General features: G+C 47.3%; 1 long non-coding RNA gene across 10 annotated transcripts in view; it reads left to right on the plus strand.

Moving 5' to 3' along the window:
* The window catches only part of Gm30446, a 42,580-nt gene that overhangs the window by 8,102 nt on the left and 8,712 nt on the right, over positions 1-25,766 (plus strand). For 3 of the 10 annotated variants that reach the window (XR_001779627.1, XR_865854.2, XR_001779632.1), the window contains exons 1-4: positions 2,063-2,771; positions 9,975-10,059; positions 18,677-18,839; positions 19,689-19,764. This is a non-coding gene — a long non-coding RNA (predicted gene, 30446). Of the gene's footprint in view, positions 1-2,062; positions 2,772-9,974; positions 10,060-11,315; positions 12,300-18,676; positions 18,840-19,688; positions 19,765-25,766 lie in introns of those variants that run through there. The other 7 variants (XR_865859.2, XR_001779628.1, XR_865858.2 and 4 more) reach the window with 6 other exon arrangements.

Below are 25,766 nucleotides of genomic sequence, written 5' to 3' on the forward strand. Positions count from 1 at the left end.
TCCTATAACTAGTGGTCACCTGTGGCTGGTGGCCACTGCTTGCCATAGGACAGCTATAGATCTAGCAAGTGACTCCTCCAGACAGGGAGATTCTGCCAAGGGCAGCCTTAGCCACTTCTCTTCCTCCTTTCTTATCACCGTTCCCTCTGAGAGAGCCTCACTTTGGCCTGGTCATCTCTTGCCAGGGTCAGCTCCTGAGTTGCCAACCCTTCTCAGAAAAGGAGTGGTTTCCAGAAAAGACAAAACCTGTTGAGAAATGCAGAGGCCAGGCAGGGAGCCATTTGGAGGGCACTCTGGAGCCTCCTCTGAGAAACACGAGGTCTGCTTAGCCAGTGACCAGCAAAGCTAGGCTGAGACATGCTCAAGGTTAATGGAGACCAGAGTGTGATGGGCAGGGAAGGGGTTATACAAGCCTTGGCTTCCTCCAGAGAGGATGGCCTTCAAGAGCTGGAGTGTCCCACCTTACAACTTTGTCCTTCCCAATTTCCTCCCCAGGCCTGTCCTCTGTTCTTCCCCTCCCCCACAGTGGCCCTGTGTTCCTCTTCTCTCAACCAAGGGGAATTTAAGATAAGGAAACATGCCTACCTTGCCCTTGCCTGAGGAGCCTTAACCAACACATTTATCAGCGATGGAGCTCGGCTGAAACATGACTAGTGACTCCATTTGTCACGAGCTGTTTATGTGTTTGGAAGATTTAATTTTTCCCAATGAAGAACTGTCTAAAGAGGTCTAATGAGCCTTGAGGGCTCTTGTTTGCTTTCAGAGTTTGCAGCAAACAGGGCACCTCTTCAAGGTATGCTTGCCTCTCTAGGCTCTGTAATTCCTACTGTGAGGCGGGTGAGTGCAAAGGCAAGAGCTGTTCTCGTTCTCTGGGTGACACGGCCTTGGGATGCCCAAGTCCTTCCATTCATCTCCCAACCAGGATGCTGACACTTGGGAATGCTTAGTTAGGATGATGTTTTCCTTTATGTTTATAATGCTTTGCATAATCTTTTGTTTGTAGAGTGGACAAAGTGCTCTCTAGGCAGGAAAGAAGGGTATGGTCAACCCAGAAGAATAGAGGAGTGGCCTGGAAGCTGCTGGCTTCTCCATACAGCCCCCACCACTCCTGGCCTTCCTGCTTGCATCTATTTCATTAGGTGCCTTCTTTTTGATTAGCTGTTACTCTAGTGTTCTGGGTACTGGGTTTGGGGAGGTAGGAGAGAGCGAGGGTAGAAAGAAGAGGCAGGGAGACAGAAAGAGACAGAGACTGCGATACAGCTGAAGAGAAGAGTCTAGGCAATCAGAAATGAAGGGATGAAGATTATTGTGGTGTGTGTGTGTACGCCCATGTGTATGGATGTAATGTGTGTATGCCCATGTGTATGGGTGTGATATGTGTGTGTGTGTGTATGTGTATGTGTGTGTGTATGCCCAGGTGTATGGGTGTGGTGTGTGTGTGTGTGTGTATGCCCAGGTGTATGGGTGTGATGTATGTGTGTGTGTATGCCCAGGTGTATGGGTGTGATGTGTGTGTGTGTGTGTGTGTATGTGTGTGTGTATGCCCAGGTGTATGGGTGTGATGTGTGTATGTATGTGTATGTGTGTGTGTGTGTGCCCAGGTGTATGGGTGTGATGTATGTGTGTGTGTATGCCCAGGTGTATGGGTGTGATGTATGTGTATGTGTATGCCCAGGTGTATGGGTGTGATGTGTGTGTGTGTGTATGCTCAGGTGTATGGGTGTGATGTATGTGTGTGTGTATGCCCAGGTGTATGGGTGTGATGTATGTGTGTGTGTATGTGTGTGTGTATGTCCAGGTGTATGGGTGTGATGTGTGTGTGTGTGTGTGTGTATGTGTGTGTGTATGCCCATGTGTATGGGTGTGATGTGTGTGTGTGTGTATGCCCATGTGTATGGGTGTGATGTGTGTGTGTGAGTATACCCAGGTGTATGGGTGTGATGTGTGTGTGTATGTGTGTGTGTATGCCCAGGTGTATGGGTGTGATGTGTGTGTGTGTGTATGCCCAGGTGTATGGGTGTGATGTGTGTGTGTGTGTGTGGTTGTGTGTGTATGTATCAATGTGTATGGGTGTGATGTATGTGTGTGTGTATGCCCATGTGTATGGGTGTGATGTGTGTGTGTGCATGCTGAGAGTGAATGACAATGTTAGGTGTTGTTCTTCAGACACTGTCTATTGCTTTTGTTTTGCTTTTTGTTATTTTGAGACTATCTCTCATTGGCCTGGAGCTCATGAAGTAGGCTGGTCTGGCAGGCCAGTGATCCCCAGGGATATACTACCTCCTCCTCCCCAGTGCTGGGATTACAGGTTTGCAGCAGTCATCACTGGACAAGTCGATATGCTTAGCTCTGGGGCCCCTTGGAGCTCCAAGTCCAGTGACCACAGAGGCAGGGTGGTATGGAGGAAGAGCTGATTTGCTGAGCAGCTGGACTTTTGAACTCTCTCTGGCCTCCTTCCCCCACTGGTGCCAACAAACCAAACAAACAACAGAGACAGTCATTCCTCACAGAAGTTTCAGGCTGAGGTAACACACGGGGAAGCAGCCACCGAGACCTTCCCATGGTGCAGTGTGAGAGGCTTTATTTTATTTTTCTTATTTGTTTATTGTTTGCGTCTTCAATCCTGTGTCTTCTGGGCCATAGCATGGAGAGTCAGGCTCATCCTGGCTTAGCAAAGCCCACCGTGCTATTCACTCTTCTGCCTTTCATTTTGGTCTCTGGTGCAGCCTGAAGCCACCAGAAGCGTATTTACCCTCTGAGAATTGGTAAATGTAAGTCAAGCTTCCTTCATCCCAAGTATCAGTTATGAACATCACTGGCACTCTGTGGCCGAACCTGACCTTCCCACTTTAACATGTTGTTTGTTCATGAACGGGAACTCTTTTGCATAAGGGCTCTCATACAGCCAAAAAAAAAAAAAAAAAAAATCAAACAAACAAACAACAAAAAAAGCAGGATGGTCAGCTAAAATTTCATGTCAGACAAGCAACGGGTAATGTTAGAACATCAAGTATATCGCCCTGGGGTACAGAGGTGGCTCATTGAGGACCTGAGTGAAAAGCTAAGTGTGCTGGCTCATGCCCATTGTCTCAGCACCAGAGAAATGGAAATGGGGGGATGGTGTTACTGAGCTTGCTGGCCGGCTAGTTTAGAAAACCCAGCAAGCTCCAGGTTAACTAACTGAGAGACCCTGCCTCAAAATATAGTGTGGAGGGTGATTGAGGAAGACATCTGCCACTAATCTCTTACCTCTACATGTATGCATTCATGTGTGCATACACACCATACAGACATGTACACACAGGCACAGACATGCATACACACATGTGCATACACACACATACATACATGTGCACACATGCACACACACACATGCACACACACACACACACACACACACACACACACACACACACACACACACTGGTATGCTCTCTGCAAAATGTGGGTTTGTCTTAATAAGAAAACAAGGTTTTCTTCTTTATCTTAAATTGAATCTCACCGGAGGCCCCTGCACTTGTATTCGTTACATTGTAGCCAAGCTTTCCCCAGGGAGTCTCTTTCTACTCAGACCACATAGATAGGGCAACTAACAGACTAAAGCAACCATTTTACTTGAGTTCAGTTTGGTGAGTGATGAATTTATGGACATTATTTACTAAGATATGGGTGGCTGGGGTAGGTGCATCGCTGGGAATCCCACCTCTGCTTGGGTGACAAATCCTCAAAGCTGCGTTGCTGGAGCTCTGCACAGCTCAACCCAGAAGGACCTCTGCACCTCAGGACTTGATGATGTAATCTCCTCTGGGGTCTGGTGAGGAGTCAGTTAACTTTCTTATGGCTTCCTCGGCTTCCTCCTCCTCTCTGCTAGAGAATTCTTCAACCCAGAGTCAGCAGCTACACACGACTTGCAGATATTGACCCCAGAAGGTCCACTGGGGATCCACTGGGGACTTTTCACACGTGACCCTCCCCTTCATCGTCATCATCATTGCAATGGTTCGAATGAGTGGCTGACCCACCAAGCATGTGTTAGGAGGTAATGGGCCCTGGTGTTCTGCATCCTTAAATAAATTCACAGTGCTATGAGTGTGGCTATCTCAAGAGTGGATTTACTATTTTGCTCTATCCTGCTCAGAGTGCTTACCTTTCTGCCTTCCACAATGGAATGAAGAAGTACCCTGGCCCTTGCCAGATACCTGCCCATGCTTTTGGACTTGCCACCCCACTGAACCACAGGGCAAGTATATCTCTATTATTTATGGATTACCCAGCCTTGGGTACTCTGTCAACAGAAAGTGGACTGAGATAACCATGTTATCTTTTATTCAGTGGCTATAGGGTCACGACTATATATGAGGCATGAGCCTAGGTACCTGGGACTAATCAGAAGACGAAGCAGTCTCTCTTCTCCCCATGATCACAACTATAACACCATAGGATGTTAGGCAGTAGGCACTACTAACAAAACAAAGCAAAGAAGGGGCCTACAGAAGAAGGTTGGAACAGCCTTTATTGGGGGGGGTGTTTAGCTAGAGGCAATGTTGTGGAAAGGCCCTAGTGCTGACCACCTTCTCACATGATGCTAAGCATGTCCCCTGTGTGACCTCAGCCAATCATACATAGGCTCTTGTACTGGACATGGCTCCCTTTACCCTACTGGAGGGGGAGGAGACTAAAGGGTTAAAAGTCTCAGTTTCTCACTCAGGTCTTACAATCAGAGACTCAGACAAGGTTTGATGCTCCATGTAGAGCTGGCAATGGTTGCCTTCATTCTCACTGAGAAGTGGCTTAAAAGGAGTAACCTCTGGGGTCCCCCAGCTCCCACCCTGCTCCAGCTTTGGAAACTTCCCCATAAGCCTTAGTGGGACCTGGGTGTGGTGTGCTCAGCACAGGCCTTCTGTGCCATGAAAGGGTGGCCTCCCCTCCCCCCTCCAGAAAGCTGGCGTCCCAGCTCCGGGGTCTGTTCCCTCATGAGAATGAGGGCGGGGTGGCTCAGCCTCAAGGTCCCTCAGGCACCGACCTTGTACCTAAAAAGGATTCATTGTTTCCAAACCCAGCTTCCTATTCCTGCCAGATAACCACCAGCCCATTAATGTGTCCAGGTTGTAAAATGTTGCCAGGGCTTCTGATGTTAGCCGCAAGCTGTTGTCTGCAGGCTGGCGTCTTCTTCTCCATTCACCCAGCATGGCTCTCCTTTCAGGGCACTGGCCTCTGGGTACCCAGCCACACACTCCAGGCCAGCTCAGCCTCCCAGTGTTGATAACATTGTTATTATTAGACATAGCCTGTGGAATGCCAGCGCTCATTCCCCAGCCTCAGCTCTGCTGGTGACATGTGATACAGCCCTCGGATCACAGGGGCCATGGGGCCGTGACCTCCAAGGCCCCTGAGAATTATTCTGAAACTGGTCTTGAAACCATTGCCCAACCAGAACTAGGTGTGCAGTCCTACCTTCCTCTCACTGCTAGGAATAGACCATCACATCAACTGGTGGTGGGGACTGAACCTCAGGCTTCCCACATGTCTTAGTCCTACCTAGACTTTAAAACTCCCAGAACTACTGTCTCCAGAGGATCTGTCCCCAGAGCTTTGACTGCAGACACCTACCCTTAGGTTTGTTATGTCTTCCCAAGGCACTGTAAGAAGTATATATGTTTTTATACCAAACAAATGACCTTAGTATTTTTTTAAGTGAGTCTTAGCCAGCCAGATGGTGAGTAGGGACTCTCTGCATGCCCTAATTGCCTCTTTGGGTACTGAATAATGACAGAGGTAGGTGGAACTTTGAGGCAGAAAAATATTCGTTTTCCCCAACTGGTATAAAATGTTTGCAATCAAGGGCATAGTGTATGGTACTCTAAGCTCAGTGTATATAGTTACAAATGTCTGTGTGTATCCATGTATATGTGTGTATATATACATGGCTCTGTGTGCACTTGCATCTGTGTGTAGACTTATGTGAGTCTGTGTATATTTCCATGTATGCATACTTATATACTTCTAAGTATATGTGTGTATACTTATTGGCTTGCGTGTATGTTTACATGCATGTGTGGACACACAGCATGTACATGTGTGTACAATGCTACACACATACATAAGTCACCCACCAACTTCCAGGTAGATTTCTCGAGACTACCGCCATTTTTACTTTGATATACTTACATGCTTCTGTCCCACAAGGGACAGGGCACCTTTATGTGAAACCACACTGTGGATCCATAGGGTATGGTGCTCTACTGCTATGAATATACAGGGTATGATGCTCCATTGTTGGGCTGAGGTATACTCTCCGTTCCTATTGAGTTGAGTGCCTTGGCCTGGGTCTGTGCTTCAGCCTTGCTGCTCTGGGCTGGGGCTAAACACACCGGAACTAAGTTAAGGGCAGTGTTGCTCTGTACATCGGTGTGCCCACTGAGCCAAGGAGACCCATTTATTTTTAATTGAATTAAATTGCTCACCAAATGAAAGTGGCATACTTTCATTAATATTTAATTACATACAGTGTTAAACAATGATCACAAAGAAAACTTCACAGCTTTTTCTGTCCCTGTTTTATTTTTTATTACTTTGTTGAACAAGACACTCTTATTAGCTGTTTTACGCTTGGAATTTTAAGAGCTCTGCTCTTCTTATCCCACTTGAGAAGTGCTCAGCTGGATGAAGAGGTATGTTGGGTTGGGTGTGACACTGGTCACAACAGTGTGTGTGTGTGTGTGGGGTTCTGAGAGTGTGTATGTGTGTATATGTGTGAGTGTGTGTATGTGTAAGTGTGTATATATGTATGTGTGTCAATGTGTGTGTGTTTGAGTGAGAGAGTATGTATATGTGAGTGTGTGTATGTGTGTATATGTGTGCCCGTGTGTGAGTGCATGTATGTATGTATGTATGTATGTATATAAGTTTGTGTATGCCTGTATTTATATGTGTATGTGTGAGTGTATATGTGTGTGAGTGTGTGTGTGCCTGTATATGTGTATGTGTTTATGTGTGTATGTGTGTGTGCACATGTGTATGTGTGTGTATATACACACAGCATGCTCAGTCACTTGGCTATTTATATTGGTGTGGGCCATCAGGTCCTCTAGCAAAGGAAGTACACATTTAGCCATGTTGGGTCCTTAGTCACCCAACTTATATTGCCAGGGCTTTTCCCAAGGGAAAGCCTTCCATTTGCATGATAGTTTCCATGTTTTATCAGATTGTCCTCATCCTGTAAAACAATGATTTTCTAATCTGCGGATTACCTAAGAGATCCATGAGGTGGTAGTTAGAACAGGTTCTCTGGTCATGCGGCCAGGAGCTCAGTCTGTATCCTCATCTGTCGCCAGGGTGTTGACTGATGGAAGGCTACACTCTGAGACATAGCTTCCTGAGGTTCTAGAATGGGACTGAAGAGACTAAGTAGAGTAACTGGGTGTCCACCATTCTACCCCAGGTCACATGTCACCAAAGAAAGCTATGAAGGAAGGAGTCCAACTCACAACTGTAGACTTACATGTAGTCCTCAGGGTGAACACTGTAGAGTGCCATGTTACAACGTCAAAAGGCCAGACATGCCTGAATTAGTCACTTCTAGCAGGGGACTGTCTTCCAAATAAACCCAAATAGATAAAAACTCATGAAAGCCTTGATGTTGTAATGTCAATCACGATGGGACTCCTGGCTTCCTTTTCTTCTTTTCCTGTCCCTCCATGTTAGACTTGTACCTTGGAGATATAGACTGAAGTTCATTATTAGTGAATTTATGATAGAAACGTTGACTACTTAGGTAAATTTTTATGTGTGTGCCTATGTGTGTGCTGTACATGTGTGTATGCATGTTCACATATGCGTTGTTGTGTGTGTGTGTGCAGGTGCTCATGGACATGTTTATACATGCATGTAGAGACCCAGAGGTTCATGTCGGATGTCTTCCTTACTCACTCTTCTATTGATGAACCTGGAGTTCTGGGACTCAGCTAGCAGATTGCCTTGGGAATCCTGTCTCTGCCTTTGGTGTGCTTTGCTGGGTCCTACTACATTCACATAGGTCTTGGGCATCTGAACTCTGGGTCCTCATGCTTTCCTCACAAGATGCTTGCCCACTGAACCATCTTCCCAGTCTCTGGCTAAGTAGCTTATGTGCACATAAGAGTTGTGCACAAAGTGTCTAAAGATAGCTTTCCAGAGAAGCATACACAACCACCATCCTAACACCAGAGAAGGTGCGGTCAGTTGTTGGCAGGATATCAACCTTTCCACTCATTTTTATAAGACAAAAACTGAACAACATAATGCAACAGGCACACACAGATGCCAGCAGTGCTGGACGAGAACTTTCTTCTCAACATTTGAGTTTTAGTGGTGGAGTAGAGATGGGAGACAGAAATCCAGCACACAAAGGCTATAAAAGATGGAAGGGAGCCATGTTCAGGAAGTCCCAGGAAAAGTGACACTTAAACAGGGACCTGAGTCGTACGTAGGAGAGAAAGCCCATGGGAGGAGGAGGGAGGGATCCACGGCAGGAGTGTCAGAGTGCACAGGTGTGGAAGGACACAAGGAAGACTGTGCTTTGCAGCACAGGTGACTGGTGGAATGGCTGTGATGATGGCTGGCTCACACTCAAGGTGAGCTGCACTGCCACAGGCCAGGAGGACTCTGGGCATGTCCCTAGTTGGACCATGCTGTTTTCATTGTCTAAAGATGGAAGCAGTCTTTTCTCCAATTTCCCATTTACTTCTGAAAGTAACTTGCCTCTCTTCATAAAGCAAGTGGCGTTGACACCTCTGCCCTTGTATGTCAAACAAGAGAACTGATGCTGTGCTGGCTTTGGTATGGCCCATTACTGACCTCACAAAGACCTTCTCTCCTTGGAAAACTCAGAATTGGGATTCTCTCAGCCACCATGCTGTGAGGTGGCCTAGCCCCATGGGCATTGCCATTCACACTAGTAACCAAAGCCCCGCCTCCCTCAAATGCTGGTCAGGAGGAGAACCCTGCTGGATGCAGCCTTCAGAAAACAACAGCCCAGCCAGCCAGTGAGCTCTGGTAAAGTCTCATCCAGCAAGCTCTCAGAACCAGGAGAAAGAACAGCACAGTGCTGCTTTAAGAGAGCTTGGGGTAGATGCAGCACCAGATGAGTGCTCTGTCCTCTCTCTCCTCCATTCACGTCATGCACCTCTGTGGAGACGTTCCCAGCCATTGAGACTCTAAGGGAGACTTTAAGTGTTCCCACTTCAGGCCGATAACTTGTTTCTCTGAGAAATTTAATAGTTTTGATGTTCTAAAATGTCTAGTTTCTCTATTTGCACATTTCTTTATTCCACGACAGTAAGAATTACAGAAAAGTGGAGAGCCAAATTAGGAAGTTGTCCTGAAAGGATTTTGTTTTGCTTTTCTTCGACATAGAGATGGATTAGTGCATCCTGGGAAAACTTTAGGCTTTGCTTTGGAGAAGAGGTAGACTCATGTAACACCTCTTGCTTGTATTGTTAATTTAAGCAATCTTAAACTCCCTCGATTAAGCCAATCAAGTCTAGTCTATAAACTGCAAGGGATCTGGTGGAGAGAGGGCAGAGTCTTGCCAAGTGCTGGGTGCACGGTAGATGCTTTGAAGATGCTTCCGCCACTCAGACCCCCTTCCCCACTCTCCTGCTTGCCATGGCCCCCCCTTCCTCTCCATTCCCATACCCCAGGAGAGGGCTTCTGAGCATAAAATAAAGGCAGGAGATAAGGTAGGAGGCTGCGGACAGAGCAGGAGTCCGACAGGCACTACCCCCGGCTTAGTCACAGCCTGGAAGGAGAGGAAAGGTCGGCCTCCAGAGGCCCTGGTGGCTTCTGCATCTCCCTCTGCTGCGTGATTCATGATCTTGGGGTCATTTCAGGTTATTGTTAATTGGCCTTTTAGTTTGCAAAGCACATCCACATACCTTATTGCATTTGATTGTCCCAATAACCACAAGCCAATTAATGTTTCCTTCGTTTTATAGATGAGCCAAATGGGGCCTCGCCACGGGTAAGAAGTGAGCCCACCAACCAAGAGGGAAGAGGGAGTCTGAACTTGAACCCGGCCAGGTACTATTTCTCTAATGGTACATTTCCACCATTCTTTAGCTGTCCCCTGAAAGTCACAGCAAAATTGAAAACATAATGGCTCCTCCACCAAACAATGCCTGCTAGTAAACTTTTTAAACGTGGACTTCCAGGAATAGGCAAATAAGTAAAAACCATAGCCGTGCTTCTGCAATAATGGGCACTTAGGAGAGAGCCACTCACCTGCTAACTGGTCCTGCCTTCTCAGCCTCCTTTCTCACTCTGACCACTACAGTTGAGTTCAGCTCAGCATCTGTACTCTGGAGTCCTGGGGCCAGTCTCTGTCACTTGATGTATGTCTTTGTTTCTCTTTTCTTCATTCCTACTTAAGATTTCAAGGTCTACCCTCTCAGTAACTGCCTGTGTAAGAGTCTCCCTCATTCTGTCTTTCCTTATCAGACTTATCTGGAAATCCCCCAACACTGGGTAAATTTAACTGAGTCTGGTCATTAGTCACTTCCACCTTCCTAACTGAACAAGGCTGGAGAGAACCATGCAGCTGTGGGGGGAGGCCTGCACTAATTCAGACCGTGACCCTCCAGTTTGTGCTCGGCAACAGCTACGCATGTCCAGATTCTCTAGACTATCCAGCTCTGGTACAGTCTTCACAGCTCTTGCAGGTCTCCCTCCCCAGACAGTATCACCTCCCCTAAACACCCCCAGGAGGGACACCCTGTAACCTTTGCCACCCATCTCTCTCATGTCTTCCTAGTGCTGTGAGCTCTGCCTTTGATGGACAGGATTCTAGATAAGAAAAAGCCCTTCGCTTTTGCTACTCAGACGACAGGCAGCCTTGAGTGGGCTGCTCAAGGACGCCACCCCAGCGACCCCTGGCCCCATCCATTTCTTCCTTACTCATGGGTCATTCCTGTTGGCGCACATCTTAAAACAATGCTTGCTGTGACCCCTGTAGTGCCCTTTGGCTTCTCAATTTCTTTTCTTTATTGAAGAACTGAAGAGCTGGAAATAATTCAACATCAAAATCCCTCTTCAACCCACTGCCTCCCTGATCCACCAACCTAGGGATGAGCTTATTATACACAGGATGCTAGGGACGCCCATGTCCCTAACTCAGAGGTCACAGCCTTTGTGTTCCTGTCTCTTCAGCTATGCAGGTGATGCCTCCTGATAGAAGCCCTGCCTTTGTCGGGCTCTTAGGAGACCATGTTTTCCACCTGCCTTCTTCTCTGTTGCTGGTGTCTGTTTCTGTGTGGGTCCCACTGTTCTGTCTGCCGGCTGCAGGTTGAACCACTCCCTTCTGGAGGGAGGAAGGAGAGTTACCACACGCAGGAAGCTCACAAGCTTCCAAGTCTGAGAAGACACAGAAAGTCACAAGGATCCAGAAGTCATTCCCCGAGACAACAGGAACACATGGCAAGGGATTGCCGGGGAACATTTTAGGAGTGACGGGCTCCAGGGATGCAGCTTTGTGGAATGCTAGCCATGCTGGGCTGAGCTTTCAAGTGATGCCGCTGCCTCTGAGTCACCCAAGCTCCTGAAAGTAGCCCCCCGGTAACCCTGGTAGTCTCAGTGGGTCTTTATTGTGGGCCCACTGCCTTCTGAGCCTGTGTATAACTTGCAGGCAGAGTGATCCTGGGGATACAGTTTGGGGTACAGCAGTTCTCTGCTCACCCGTCCCCCCATTCCTGTGTCACTAAAAGCAAATCCAGCCCCCACTTGGCTGTGCCTCACCACAACACATCATGGACCACACTACTGTAGCTCAAGATTTGGCTTGAGCCCAATCCAGCCCCTGGTGTCTAATGCAGGTCCTAGTGTCTCTGGTTCAGAACCTTTGTACTCTGACTCCTTAGGCCTAGAAGGCTTTTCTGAACAGGCACCCTGGTGACCCTCCCCAACACCCCAAACACACATCTCTGTTTAACGGTGTCTTCCCAAGGACCTCTTCCTCCGCCATCATTCTGCCTTGGCCTGGCTTTTGTGGCCTGGTTTCTCTTCTATACCCTTTCCCAATATATTTGCTTTTGCTCTATGTGGCAATTCTTTGTGCTGTCACTCTCTGTCCCCCTCTTCTAGGTTAGCTTGGTAGACATGCAGGTTGACAGTAAGTTTGAAGTGAAGGCACCTGGTGTTGTGTCCCTCACTTGTTTTAGTGCCTGGGAAAAGTGCACTGTAGATCGGTAAGGCCAGTTCACTCGGGGAGCATGCCAGTGAGCCACGTTGGTGGATGTCAAACGTATCAGAAGAAGCCATGGGCAGAGGTAGGGAACAGGTTTGAATCAAAATGGTAATAACTTCTATCTTTCTGGCTTTTTATCCATTTAAGAATTTGCCTGGAGAATGCCTAGTCATCTTCCTAGACCCAGCACACAGACATTAGCCATGCTTAGCTACCTGAGTCCTCCGGCTATAATTAACCCTCTCCTGAGGAACCTCTCCTGTGACTGCCAGTTTCCTTGTGTCACCAGCACAGTGATTACTGCCCAGTTGTAAGAGTCTGTCTTTATACAAATCTCTGGGTTCCCTTAAGACCAGGGACTATGGTTTCTGCCTCCCACATTCTCACCCAGCATTACACTAATGCAGGTTAGTAGCAGGCACTTGATTGCTGTGGCTGGAAAGCGGAAATAACAGATTCTTTTAAGGAGTGTAAATACAGAAAGAACTTACTGCTAAGAAAGCCTCAATTCCAGCTTCCAAAGGTCTCATGGGCTTGATGTCTGTTGCGTGTGTGCTCGGAGACCTTGGAGAAGCTGGAGGGACAAGAAGTGCCAGCAGAGCACACCTGGGCAAGTGTCCTTCCACCATGAAAAGCAGCTAAAGTTTCGGTTGGGGAAATTGTAGCGTCCCAGGCCTGACAATGCAGCAAAACCTTCAAGAAGTTCCTAGGAAGCTGAGGAGGAAGGCCATGCAAACAAGCCCAGGACTGTCTTTGAAATGAGTGTGGCAGCTGACAGCCTGGATAGCATGCCTCATTACCTGAGACTTGAAGCCTGGGAGGAGGGAAGGGCAATGCTTGGTGGGAGATTCAGAGACTGGGTCATGGGCCATCAGGGGCCTTGATGGAGCTGCGAAGCTGTGAGCTCTTAGGCGTCAGATCTTCCTTCAGAAAAGGGCTTAGGAGTTGCCTCTAAACAAGCTTGTCATAAGAATGGGACCGAGATAGGATAAGTAGAGTTTATCATAGAAGTGTGTGTGTATGTGTGTGTGAGTGAGTGTATCTGACTGCGTGAGTGTAAGTGTATATGAGTGTGTGCATGAGTAAGTGTTAGTAGGTACCTCTGTGTGTCTGTATGTATGTGCACGTATGTGGGGGAGTATATGCGTGTGTGTGTGTGTGTGTGTGTGCATGTGTATGTATGTATGTATGTGTTTAAGGGTATATAAGTATGTATGTGTTTGTGAGAATAAGTGTATATGAATGTGTGTGCACACATGCGACTGTGTATGAGTGTGCATGTATGTGTTTAAGGGTATATAAGTATGTATGTGTTTGTGAGAATAAGTGTATATGAATGTGTGTGCACACATGCGACTGTGTATGAGTGTGCATGAGAGCATATGTGTGTAAGCATCTATACATGTGAGTGTGCACACATGTGCACATATGAGAGACTGTGTGAGTAAGTGTGAGTAGTATGGGTGTGTTACTATGTGTGGCTGAGGATTTCTGAGTGTGTGTATGTGTGTGAGCGTATGAGTGAGTGTGACAGTATGTGTGTGTCTGAGATGTAGGTGTGTGTGTGCTCACATGCATGCCACGGGTTGAGGGTGAGTTTAATTCAGTCTTTCCCTGTGTAATCGATGCTAGCAATAGACAAAGGCTTTTCTGAAGACATTGCATCTGAAAGAAAAGAGAACAGTTATGCTCGTCACAAGAAAGTACAGCCTCATGTTTGGGGAGAAAGATCAAATTTGACCCATTCTTGGTCCACATAGAAGCACATGTCTGAGACCAGGATAGATGTTAGGTGTGTAACTGAGGAAAAGAGGGCAAAATATTACAGTGTTGGTCCGCTTGTGCAACTGTAAGAATATATCTAACACTCAACAATTTGTAAAGAATATCATCTTTTCATGGTTCTTGAGGTTAGGAAATCCAAGATCATGCTTTGAACAGGTTCCTTCGTCTAGTAAGGGCTGTCCTCTGCTTCTGAGATGGTGACCCATCTTCCGGGGAGGAGCACTGTGCTCTTGAATGATGGAGGTGGGGGGAGGGTAGAAGGGCAAAGTAGCAAGTGATGCATGAAGCTTTAAAACCCAAACACAAGGACTGCCTATCTCATATGTGTGCTCTGTGTGTGTGTGTGAGGCCACCCCAGGAGAGGTGGCCAGATCCCCTCTGAAAGCCCTGGCAAGTTCTACTAGGGGTGACATTGTGCAGTGGCCTGCTGCTGCCGCAAGAACACTTACCCAGTGCATTGTTCCCATCTAAGAACAGCAGGGGACACTTATTGGGCTCTTACCATATGGCAAGTGCATGTGGCTTAGAGATAACATAGGTGAGAAAAACCTAGAGGTCTGATGTACACGACACTCAACATCAAAAAAATCAAAAAATACAAGAGAAATTTTTTTTAAATCACAAAAAAGCAATGTTCTTTTAGGAATATCAACTGTGTCTCACATTTTAGCTTAAGAGGCCAGTTCTGCCTTATTCATGGTACTCAGTGCACCAGTGGGGTGTATTGACCAGGTGATATGTTTAAAATTTTATTACGTGTGTGTGTGTGTGTGTGTGTGTGTGTGTGTGGTGAGAGGAGGGTAGAACACACAGAGCACACATATGAGAAGTCAGGAGACAACTCTGAGGAGTCGGTTTCCTCCTTATGCTCTAACATGGATTACGGGATCAAACCCAGGCTGTCAGGCAGTAGGGCTCCAGATGCTGTACTTTAAGAGAGAACTGATTAAAGAGCAGGGTGTTCAGAAGAGGCCAGACAGGGCAGAAAAGGACAGAAACCCCATGTCCACTGAGGCGCTGTGGAATGACAGGAGATTCTTATCTGGGAAAGAAAGAAAAGACTCACAGTGAGCCATTTTCAAATACAGAATCTGCATGGACAGGTTGGTTGCATCTTACATCCCTCCACGGGCTCATGCATGCCCACGTGGTCCCTAGCTGGTGGTACTTCCGCATGCTGGGGAACCTTTAGGAGCTGGAGTCTTGCTAGTGAACATGGGTCATTCGGGTTTTACGTCCTGGCTTATTTCCTGACTAATTCCTGCTTACTAATTACTGATAGTGTGCTCCAGCTGCCCCTGCCTCATAGACTGGCAGCTCCTGTCCCCACAGGTGGACTGCCTCCCCTTTACTATAACCCAAACAGGAAAACCCATCCTTCCTGCCTTAAGTTGCTTCGTGGCAGATATATGGTCATGGCAACATGAAGAGCAACCAATACACAGAGAGAATAGAGCTGTTTCGGAGGCCAGAAGGGTGGACCTGGAGCCAGTGGGTGCTAATGCTGAGCGAATCTCACTTGCTCTAAGGGAAGACATTCCTGAGTACCATCGGCATTAGAGATGCTCACAAAGTGAAACCTGCTTCAGAGCAGCTATACAGTCACAGCTACACAACCGCTGTCCATGACAACTGTAGAGGGATCTGGTTAGGGTGGAAAGCATAGCTTCCTCTCACTCGGAGGTGGTTGGGTCTGACCAGCTGAGGCCATGAGGCTAGAGCTCTGTGCTGGGAGTCATGACACATGTGGCTGGATTTCCATATGACACATGCATGTGTGTACATGTGCATGCATGCACACATGAAGACACGTACACGTGCACACACACATACATGCACATGCACACACACATACATACATGCAGACACACACACACACACACACACTTATCTTGTTCCTTCCTTCTATGGCCAAAAGCATGTGCAATTGGCTGTTCGTTGATGTCATGTGGATAGTCACTAACCATTCCTTCCCTGGAGCTCCTGCCTCTTGTTCTGTGTCTTACTCTTTCTCACCTCTTTCTTCTACTCCTCTCAGTCTTCTCACATTTCCCTACCAAAGCTCCCTAGGGAGCCTGTCTCAAGGACTATCACACAGTAGGCTCTCAATAAATTAAACTTGGATTGCTTAATTCTCTGTGGAAATGGGAGTTAGTCTCTCACCATGTACTTTGTCTTTGTGCTGTGTGTGTGTGTACACATGCGTGTGCTGTATATGTGTACATATGTACGTGTGCTCATGCACCTGTGTGCATGTGGTGAGGGAGCACACATGATGCATGTGTAGAGGCCAGAGGAGGATGTTAGATGCCTGCTTCTATATCTCTCTGCCTTTGTCTCCTGAGACAGTCTCTGACTGAACAGGAAGCTCAGCCTTTGAGATAGGCTGGCAACCAGCAAGTCCCACTCATCCTCCTGTCTCAGCGCTGGGGTTACAGGTGACCACGGCCATGTGGCCATAGCCATGCCTGGCTTGCTTTTACATGAGTTCCGGGATTTCAAGTGAGGTTTTCGTGCTTCTGCAGCAAGCAGTTAGATGTGGGAAGAGGGACAAACAAGGAAGGATTCAGACAGCAAAGCTTCCTTCGGGTGAAGGAAAGACAGTGCTGGCTGCTGATAGGTTGGGAGGTGATAAGGGGTGGCGAGAGAATGTGCGGGACCAGACAGAATTAGCAGGAATGACAGGGAGTTTTAGGGAGATATCCTGGAGGAAGTTGGAGGGCCAGAAGCTAAGTGCAGCTTGAGGATATAAATAGAATCGTTAGGTTAGCGGTGACAGTAGAATGCAATCTTCTGGAAAGTTCAGCATGGAATCCCAAGGAGAGCGAAGACCCAGCTAGCTAGAAGGAGCCCAGGGCAAAAGGGAGGACTGTTGATAAGTGATCCATCGCCAATATCAAAGGACAAAGGTATGTCAGGAAACAGATTTGTAGAATTTGTGTGCTAAGCATCTTACATTGTTTTCAAAGTTGTATTTGCTTTTATTTATGTGCATATTCGGTGTCTGTGTGTAAATATGTACATGTGAATGCAAGTGCCCAAGGAGGCCAGAGGGTGTCTGGTCCTCTGGAGTCAGAGTTAAAGGCAGCTGTGAGCCTTCTGGCCTGAGTGCTGGGAACTGAACTCAGGTCCCCTGGAAGAACCGCAAACACTTCACGATGGAGTCAGCTCGCCAAACCCCAATATTGTACGTTTGTATGAGTATTTATAAACTTTATAAGCACAATCAAGTAATGATGGTGCCATGAGAACTGTGGGGCTATAGAAAATATTTATACTTTGGAGGGCAGTCCCAAGGAATTTATAGTCTGAACAGTGAGGCAAAACCTGGTCAGATACAAATACGCAGACTAATGGACAATGACAGTGTTTACCAAGCATAAGATCATTCCAAGTTCTCAAGAGTTTTTAAATGAGAATTTGGTAAAAAATAAATGTGAATTCAACCAGATAATCTGGACTTTTTTTTTTTTTGCCTTAGATATAACACGATGCTACTGCAGACCAAGAAGGAAGAACTCAATTATAATGGGCGCCATTTATTCAGACAGATGCTAGTGAAGTGGTTATCAACCTGTGGGCCACGACCCCAGGAGGGGTCACATATTAGATATTTGTATTACGATTTACAACAGTAGCAAAATTACAGCTGAGAAGCAACAACAAAAATAACTTTACAGCTAGGGCTCAGCACAACTCGAGGAACTGTACTAAGGGGTCGCAGCATTAGGAAGGTTGAGAACCATGGGTCCAGTATTTACTGCTCCCCCCACCCAATCTTGTGCTTACATATCCAATAGGAAACTGGCAACTTGTAGATACTCTGTTGGAGTCTGGTGGCCAGTGCTTTAGAAAGTGTTTTCCTATCCCCTGTGAGAATCCTCCCCAGGCACCTGCGGATCATTTCCTGGTCATTGCCAAGTCGCCATATCCCTCTTTCCTTTCTCTTCCCCTCTTCTTGATTTGTTGGTCTTCACTGTGATCCAAGTCATGTGTATTTTCATGGTCTAAATCTTGCTCATTGTATGTCAGTATATAGTTATGCATGGACATTCGTGTATGGGTGTGTGGGTGCCTGCCCTTTACACATGTAGGTCAGAGGTCAGTGTCAGGTGCCCGAAGTGTCTCTCATGGGACCCCAAGCTCACTTTTTCTGCTTGGCTCTCTTGCCACTGAGCTCCTGGGTTCTGCCTGCCTCTACATCCCTCCTCAACATGAGGGTTAGGTCTTGTCGCCACACCTGATTTTCACATGGGTTCTAGGGACTCAAACTCAGGCCCTTGTGCTAGCATAGCAAACACTACAGCTGCTAAGTGTCCCTGACCCCTCAAGTTCTGGTTCCTATACACAGAATACTGAGTGTCTTCCTGTTTTAGAATCTTCAATATTTTCTCTCGAGTCTTAGAAGTTTATGCAGGCATCGGCCATCTTTTCTGGTCTGGTATTCAGGTAAATCGTTACACAGAAGCTAGGAGCTCAAACGCATGCACAAGGCCCTGGATTCTCTGAGTTGATAACCTTTCTTAGCTCCAGAGTGCCTCCTTGATTCTGTGTGACAGTGATCATGGCAAGGAGGCCAGAGGTTCTCTAAGCCCAAGGAGGGGAAGTGAAGGCCCCAGCTGCTGTGCCCCTAAGTCCATGGACACATTCACACCAAGGCCATTTTCCCCCCAGGCTTCTCCCAGTTAGTGACTGAGAGTGGAAAGACTTAAGGACTCCAGGAGGCACCACACTTTCCTAATGGCTGGCCCGGCTTTGAGAATTCCACAGAGCTGGATTGAACCTGGGTTCCATGGCAATTTCAAGTATCCAGCCTCCCCCACTCTCCTTCCCTAAGGTGAGCTTTGTGCCTCTGCCAGTCTTCCTGGTTCCTTCTCTGGTTTTTAACTACAAGTCTTTGTGTTAATAAAATTCTTGAGCCTGAAGTCTCCTCTTGGCATCTTGGAGGGTTTGAACTCACACAAACACCTAGTTAAAGAGAAAAGGCCACCAGGCAGTGGTGGTGCACATCTTTAATCCCAGCACTTGGGAGGCAGAGGCAGGTGGATTTCTGAGTTCGAGGCCAGCCTGGTCTACAGAGTGAGTTCCAGGACAGCCAGGGCTACACAGAGAAACCCTGTCTCGAAAGAAACAAAAGATAGACGAGAGAGAGAGAGAGAGAGAGAGAGAGAGAGAGAGAGAGAGAGAGAGAGAGAGAGGGAGGGAGAGAGAGAGGCCAAGCACGTGAGCCTTGGTATTTTCTCTGGCATTTACACCTCCTGCTTGTGTGGCCAACAGCAAAATGACTGAATGAAAGTGTTCTTATTTGCAAAGGGGGCTGTGATGTCTAACTAAGCTGAGCTAGTAGCTAGTGGGATTTCAGCTGTGACTTGTGATAAAAAAAATCAGATGCCATCAAACCTGCGCTGAAACCTTATGCCTCCCGATGCTTGCCAGGCATTGTATTTCCTTCCCTCTGCCTCCCGTTTCCCACAGGAGACAAGATTGAGCTGATGTGCTGTGGTGGGGTAGATACTGTTGCCTTCTGAGCACGCACGGATGGAATCAGTGCTGCAGGTAGATTTGTGAAGAACACAGACTCAGTAGTCATTTGAAAATGTTTTGGTTTGGAGAACAGAACGTTAAAAATATTTGGTTTGCTACAAATGATCTATCAAACTGTGAGATAAAATTTTTTACTTATCAGATTGGCAAATATTTAGAAGATTGATCTCCTCCGGCGTTGGTTCGAGGGTACGGAAGCAAGCCACTTCCTGCACATGGTAGGAGCACAAAGAGGTACAAAACCGTAGTGAGGTTAATTTGTCAGCTCTGAGGAGACTGACGTGAGTGTGGGAAGCTTCCGTGTGGAATACTTTGCTGGGAATACAGAGAACCACACAGAGGGACTACGCAAGTTGTAGGTTGCTTGTGGTAACAGCACAGGCTGTTCTGATGGTAGGATGGCTCACATGAGTAAGCTGGATCGCGTTTTACCCTGGCGCGTTGACGAGCTGTTAATAGGGCTGCCTCTAGGCTGTCGTTGTGTAAGGAGAAAAGAGCACCCTTTCCTCCTGGCCAGCAGAGTCTGTGGAGAGCAATGTGATTTGCTGAATGGAATGGAGGCAATTCCCATTGCTCACTTGCCAGGGATCCATCAAAATGAACATTGTGAGCCCTGTTCAGAAGCCCCGGGTGTTACAAAGAATGAGACAGAGGTGTATGTGGTGACACAGAAATTGGTCCAGGATACTGATCTGTTCTGCCCAAGAAAAGACATAGAAGAAAAGACATAGAAAAGAAAGTTGGAGAATGTCTTACTTACAATGGTGCGCATGGTGTGTGTGTGTGTGTGTGTTGGACCTACATGTTTTAAGTATGTTCTATGTTTGGGGTATCCATATATAGTGTATGTTGTACCTGTGTGGTATGTGTGTATTGTACCTGAGTGGTGTATGTGCATACATGATGCATATAGTGTGTGTATGTGGTATATGTAATATACTTGTACGATATATGTGGTACACATGTGTAATGTCTGTAGCATATATATGTGCGGGAAGCGGCTGCGGCTACATGGGCCAAGATGGCGCTCTGGCCCATTGCCAGGCCCCATGAACCCCACTTGTTTACTGCCTTGCCTGAGCATGCACAGTGAGGCTGCAGGCGTGGGCTGCCCGCCAGGCTGGACTGTTCCTCGTGATCCAGATCTGTCAGCCTATCGGTGACCGACCTGAGCTCGCGCCTGGAGCGTGTGTGATTTCTGATTGGATGAGGTGGTGTGGAGCGTGATGAGGTCAGTCGGCCCGAGTATAGGAAGGTTGTTGTAGTTGTTGCCCTTGCTGCAAGAAGGGAGAAGAAGAAGCTGCTGGGGAAGAGAGCTGTAGGAGAAAAAGCCACAAGTAAAGAAGCTGCTGCGTGAGCCCGCCTTGGCGTCCGTGTCGTTCCTGTCTCCGCCGGAGTGGAGACTGCGGCATATATGTGATGTATGTCTGCGGCGTATATGTGTGGTGTATGTGGTATACATGGTACGTATGTGTGAAGTATGTGGTATGTGTGATGTATATTGTGTCTGTGTGTGGTATCTGTACATGAGTATGCATGCAAATGCGCTCCTGGAGGCCAGAGGAGGATGTTGGACGTCCTGCTCTATTACTTTGTTCCCGTAAGACAAAGTCTCTCAGTGAACCCAGAGCGAGGTTGGTGGCTAGCAAGCTACAGTGCTCCTCTCGTCTCCCCCACCTACTGTGGTATGCACAACCACACTCAGTTGTTTACATGGGTGTTGGCAATTTGGACTCAGGTTCTCATGCTTGTAAACTAAGTTCTCTTACGTGCTCAGCCATCTCCCCAACACCCAAAACAAGGTGTCTTTAGATAGCACACACAAGCCCATACTCACAAACAAACAACAAATGAAGACAAAATAAACCCTGGTAGTTTATTTTCTAGGGACACAGGCGATCTATTTCATGACCACAGTAAATATTAAAAACAGTAAATGAAACGCTAATGCCCAATTATTATAGCATACATATTCAAATGGCACCATTTTCCCAGGGGCCCCCTCTGCCTGTTTCTTCCCTTGGCCCAGGAGCAGCCTTGGGGTCACTCCTTCGTTTAGCTGTCACGGCTTTCGTCTCATTTCATCTGGAACAGCTCCTCAGCTCTTCTATGCCCTGATTTGTCTTCACACTTCTGATTACTTATTTTGTGTCCATGTGTCCGTGTGTGTTGTGCAAGTGTATGGAGGGCAGAGGACAGCGGGCAGGAGTTGGTTCTCTTGTGGGTCCCAGGGTTCAAGCTGAAATTGTCAGGGTTTGAGGTGGTGCTTTAGCTGCTGAGCCATCTCACTGGCCCCTGCACTAACATGTTTTAGTGCACAGAGGCCATGCACTGCTATGCTATAGAGCCATGCTATAGAGCAACCACCAGCCGGGGTTGGCTTAGGGTCTTCATAGTTACATTTAAGCTATTCATTCTTGGTGATGGTATTTTAAAATGTAGAAAAACAGTGCTTTTAATAAATGAGTCATATTTGTTACAATGATATGTCCATAGTCACATTGTTAATACTTGTCAAAGTCACCTCCATGTCTCCATTGTCACCAACAACTACAACAATTTCTCGTGTTGAGTGACAGGCCGTGGCTGGTGCTCATAAAAGGCCTCGATTATTCTCATCATCGGAGGAGCCCACATACTCTTGCGGTTGATTTAGTCATCAGCTAAGTAAATAAATATTTTGAAAATGAAGTCTGAGAATGGGAATAACTTACTGGTCTCTAGAGGCAATCAACTCTGGTATGGCTTTCAGCAGGGAATATCATTGACCATACAGCTCTGGTTCACGCCAGCATCCCCTGGCCAACGATAACAGTGTTAGATCCTCTGTAAAGGATGAGAGGGACTTTCTAATTTTAGAACCAGCATTTATTAGCTCTTAATGACTGCAGCTGGGACAATAGCAACTAGACTTGGGGCATGCTCACTCCCAGTGTAGAGGAAGGAAACATGAAGTTGAAAGAGGGGGACACCCCAGTAGATACATACTCATCTTAGTTAAGACTTCATTATTTCTCCCTGTTCCTCTGAAGCTTTCTTTATCATGGTAGTCTATACACATCTTTCATGAGGTCTACCTGTGGGATCCTTCTAAACAACTTTCCGGCCCCCGAAGTGACCATGCATTGATAGAGAATACTGCAAATGGGGTGTGCACTTAAGTACTGTCTACCCCTGGGTTTTGCTATTGAAACATTCCCACAGATATATTCCCCAGATGTGAATCCATGCCTCCTTCTTTCATGGCCCCTCTTTCCATGTCTGCTCCTTGTACCATTGGCTTCACTGCTCAGACATTAGCACTGCCCTGTTTGGGAGTAGAGGGGTAGAAGATAGGAGGATGAGGGTAGGGGAGTAGAGGATAGGCGGGAATTCGGAGCTTGGGCCACTTGGCTGGGCTACTGCTCTTTCGTTGTGGCGGATATAGCATTGGATCTCTGACCCTCTCTGGTGCAACTTTCCACTGCCTCTCCCTCCACTGGCTGGGGAGGTCAGTGGATGCCAGTGTCCCTCTCCTCCCCCATGCTTCTCTGCCTATGATCAGACCTCCCCCCCCCCCCCCCCCCCCCGCTTCTTAGCCAGACTCTGGGGAGAGGATTGTTTTGGCTGGAATTTGACAAGGCACAGGTGGTTTTGCCAGCTGTAAGTTCTTTAGTTCTTGCTGGCTGCCCACCAGCTCTTGGTCTTTTCACAGTCCTTTCTGTGGCGGCGGAGGAGGGGCAGGAAGGGACAGTAGGTCCTTGACATTGTTGTTCAACATCAGCAGCTGTCTCGGGTTGGCATTGAATCCAGAGTGTTCCTCAGGAAGGGTAGGGTTGGTTTTTTGTTTTTTGTTTTTTTTTTTCCTCCTTTTCTCTTGAGATTGGAGTAATCATCAAGGAACAGCCCCACGTGGATAACGCCAACTGTATCTTGGTCATTTGGGCCAGGGGCACACGGGCAGCATGAGTCCCTTGAATAAACATCCTTGTCCAGCTGTGCCCGGCTCTTGGGCTCAGCTCATAGGCCCTTCTCCCTGCCACGGTGGCGATTCAGGCTGGCTATGGGTTGGTTGCAAGTCTCTTCAGTGCTGCGCTGCTTGGAATCCAATGACACCAGCATCGTCTCCCTAAACAGACAAAAATGACCTGCAGCTCTGTCTCTCCGATACTTCCTTTTTCTTTTTTGAACGAAGAAACTTAAAACTTGAAAGGCCCTTTCCTCCTTCCTCTTCCTCTGTCAGTGTCTTTGTGACATGGGCCACGAGAGTGTGCTATGTGATCTTGTAGGCCAGTACCTCCGCTCTTCTCCTCTTAGGTTGCTTTTATTCTAAAAATGTTCACTTAACCCCCTTCCTTCATCAGGCTTCAAGCCTCTGCCAGGGTTTTCTTAGGCCTTCTTTCCTGCGAGGCACTTGCAATGCGTAGGCCTGGGCTTTCCTTGATGTGGGTGGGCGCTTGCCTCCCCATTAATCTGAATCTTGTGGAAGGGGAAGCTAAGTGGCCCTTTCTGGGTGAATTCTCCTCTCCTTTCCTCTGATCTTGTTTCTCCCTGCCCTCCCCCCTCACTAATGGCCTCTGCCCGTTAGCACCAGAGCATGCTGGAATCTTCCTATTGTCAGCTGCTTGGAAGCAAGAACTAAGCTAGCAAAACCTTCACAGGGAGTGGGAACAAGTCCCAGGGGGACTCCTAGGAGTTTTCAGAGGCTCTGACCTCACTTTCATCTCTCCTGCCCATTTCCAGCTGCAGGACTAGCTGGCACCGCTCGCTTGCAGACCCTGATGGCGTGGCCTTATGCTCTCCTGGGATTTCCACATCCCAGTGGCCTCCTCCACAGTGAAACGCCATCTTCCGTTCCATGATTATTCCACCTCATTCCCAGCTCTGGCTTACAAATGAAAGCTGTAAGAGGCACATCTTGTTAACTTTGTGGGTATTGAGTTGAATTCTCCTGGCCCAGAATCAGCTCCCAAGGATGTAAGCCTGTTTGCTGTTTAATAAGCTCTGTTAACATTCTATCTTTCTATTTGCTTCACACACACAGCACTTCTTTGAAGCCCAGACAGCCTGGGACAAGGTACAGATAGATGGGAAGGTAGAGGTGTGGATGTGTGTTTTGGGATGGTGGGGCAAGGATGGGGAAACAGAAGAAATGGGGGAGGGTAAAAAGGATGATTGGAAAGGGTTCTGCCTCCTTCATTCCTGGGGGAGAGATATAATGGCGTTGGGACATTGTCAGTCACAGGTTCCCAGATCCTTAGAGCCACGAGCCACCAAAGAAAAGCGGAAAGACCTGTCCTCTGTCTGAGGAGAGAGCTCAGCTGGCAAAGTGCTTGCTGTAGAAGCGGGAGAACCTGAGTTCTAGCTCCAGGCCCCACCTAGGAAATTTTGGCATGGTGGAGTGTGCTCATAATCCCAGCACTGGGTAGGCACAGGCAGGATAATGTCTCTGGGTCTCTGCCAAGCCAACTTAGCCTCATAGGTGAGCTTCAGGCTAGTGATAGACTGTCTCAAGGACAAGGTTGATGGTACCAGAGGAAAGACACACACACACATGTACACATGTGCACATGCACACATGTATGTGCACAAACACATACATACAACATCATCAACAGCGACACATTCTCAAGACCAACAGGAATACAATCTAGATTACCTATTGCATCTGACTTTGGAAAACTCACCTTCTTCAGCCGCAACAGTCAGGAAACTGTATTACTGACTTGACAAGCACTAGCATTTTTTAAATATCAGAGTTCTGTGTTCTGTGTCATTGCAGAATATTCGTCACACTCAGGGACACAGGCTACACCTGTCCATTCAGGGAAGAAAATATGCATCTTTCCTGTGTTTGCTTCAAGAGCCTAGCCATGCTAATGTTCAGACATAGCCTCCCCCCAAGAAGAGCTCACATCCAGGCTGAATGCTAAATAATGTTGTCACGAGGTTGCGTGGGCACTGGTTAAGATCTATGCCCAAACCATAATGAATCTCTCTTCTACATTACTGTTATGGTGGCCAAAACTGGTGAGCGGCCCATCCTCAAGGGAGAGAGGGAGGAGACGAGGATATTGTGTTGGATTGTATCCTGGACATATCTTCGGCTAGACTCCTGGAGCAGTTTAAATCAAGAGCTGGGCTGAGCAGACTTGAATGGCTTTCAAGTGACAGATTTATGGAGGCGGGCCTAATTAGATCATGGTAATTTGTAGTATGACAATATCTTTTGCTCAAGATC

The sequence above is a fragment of the Mus musculus genome, chromosome 1, assembly GCF_000001635.26.
Source record: "Mus musculus strain C57BL/6J chromosome 1, GRCm38.p6 C57BL/6J".
Lineage (NCBI taxonomy): Eukaryota > Metazoa > Chordata > Mammalia > Rodentia > Muridae > Mus > Mus musculus.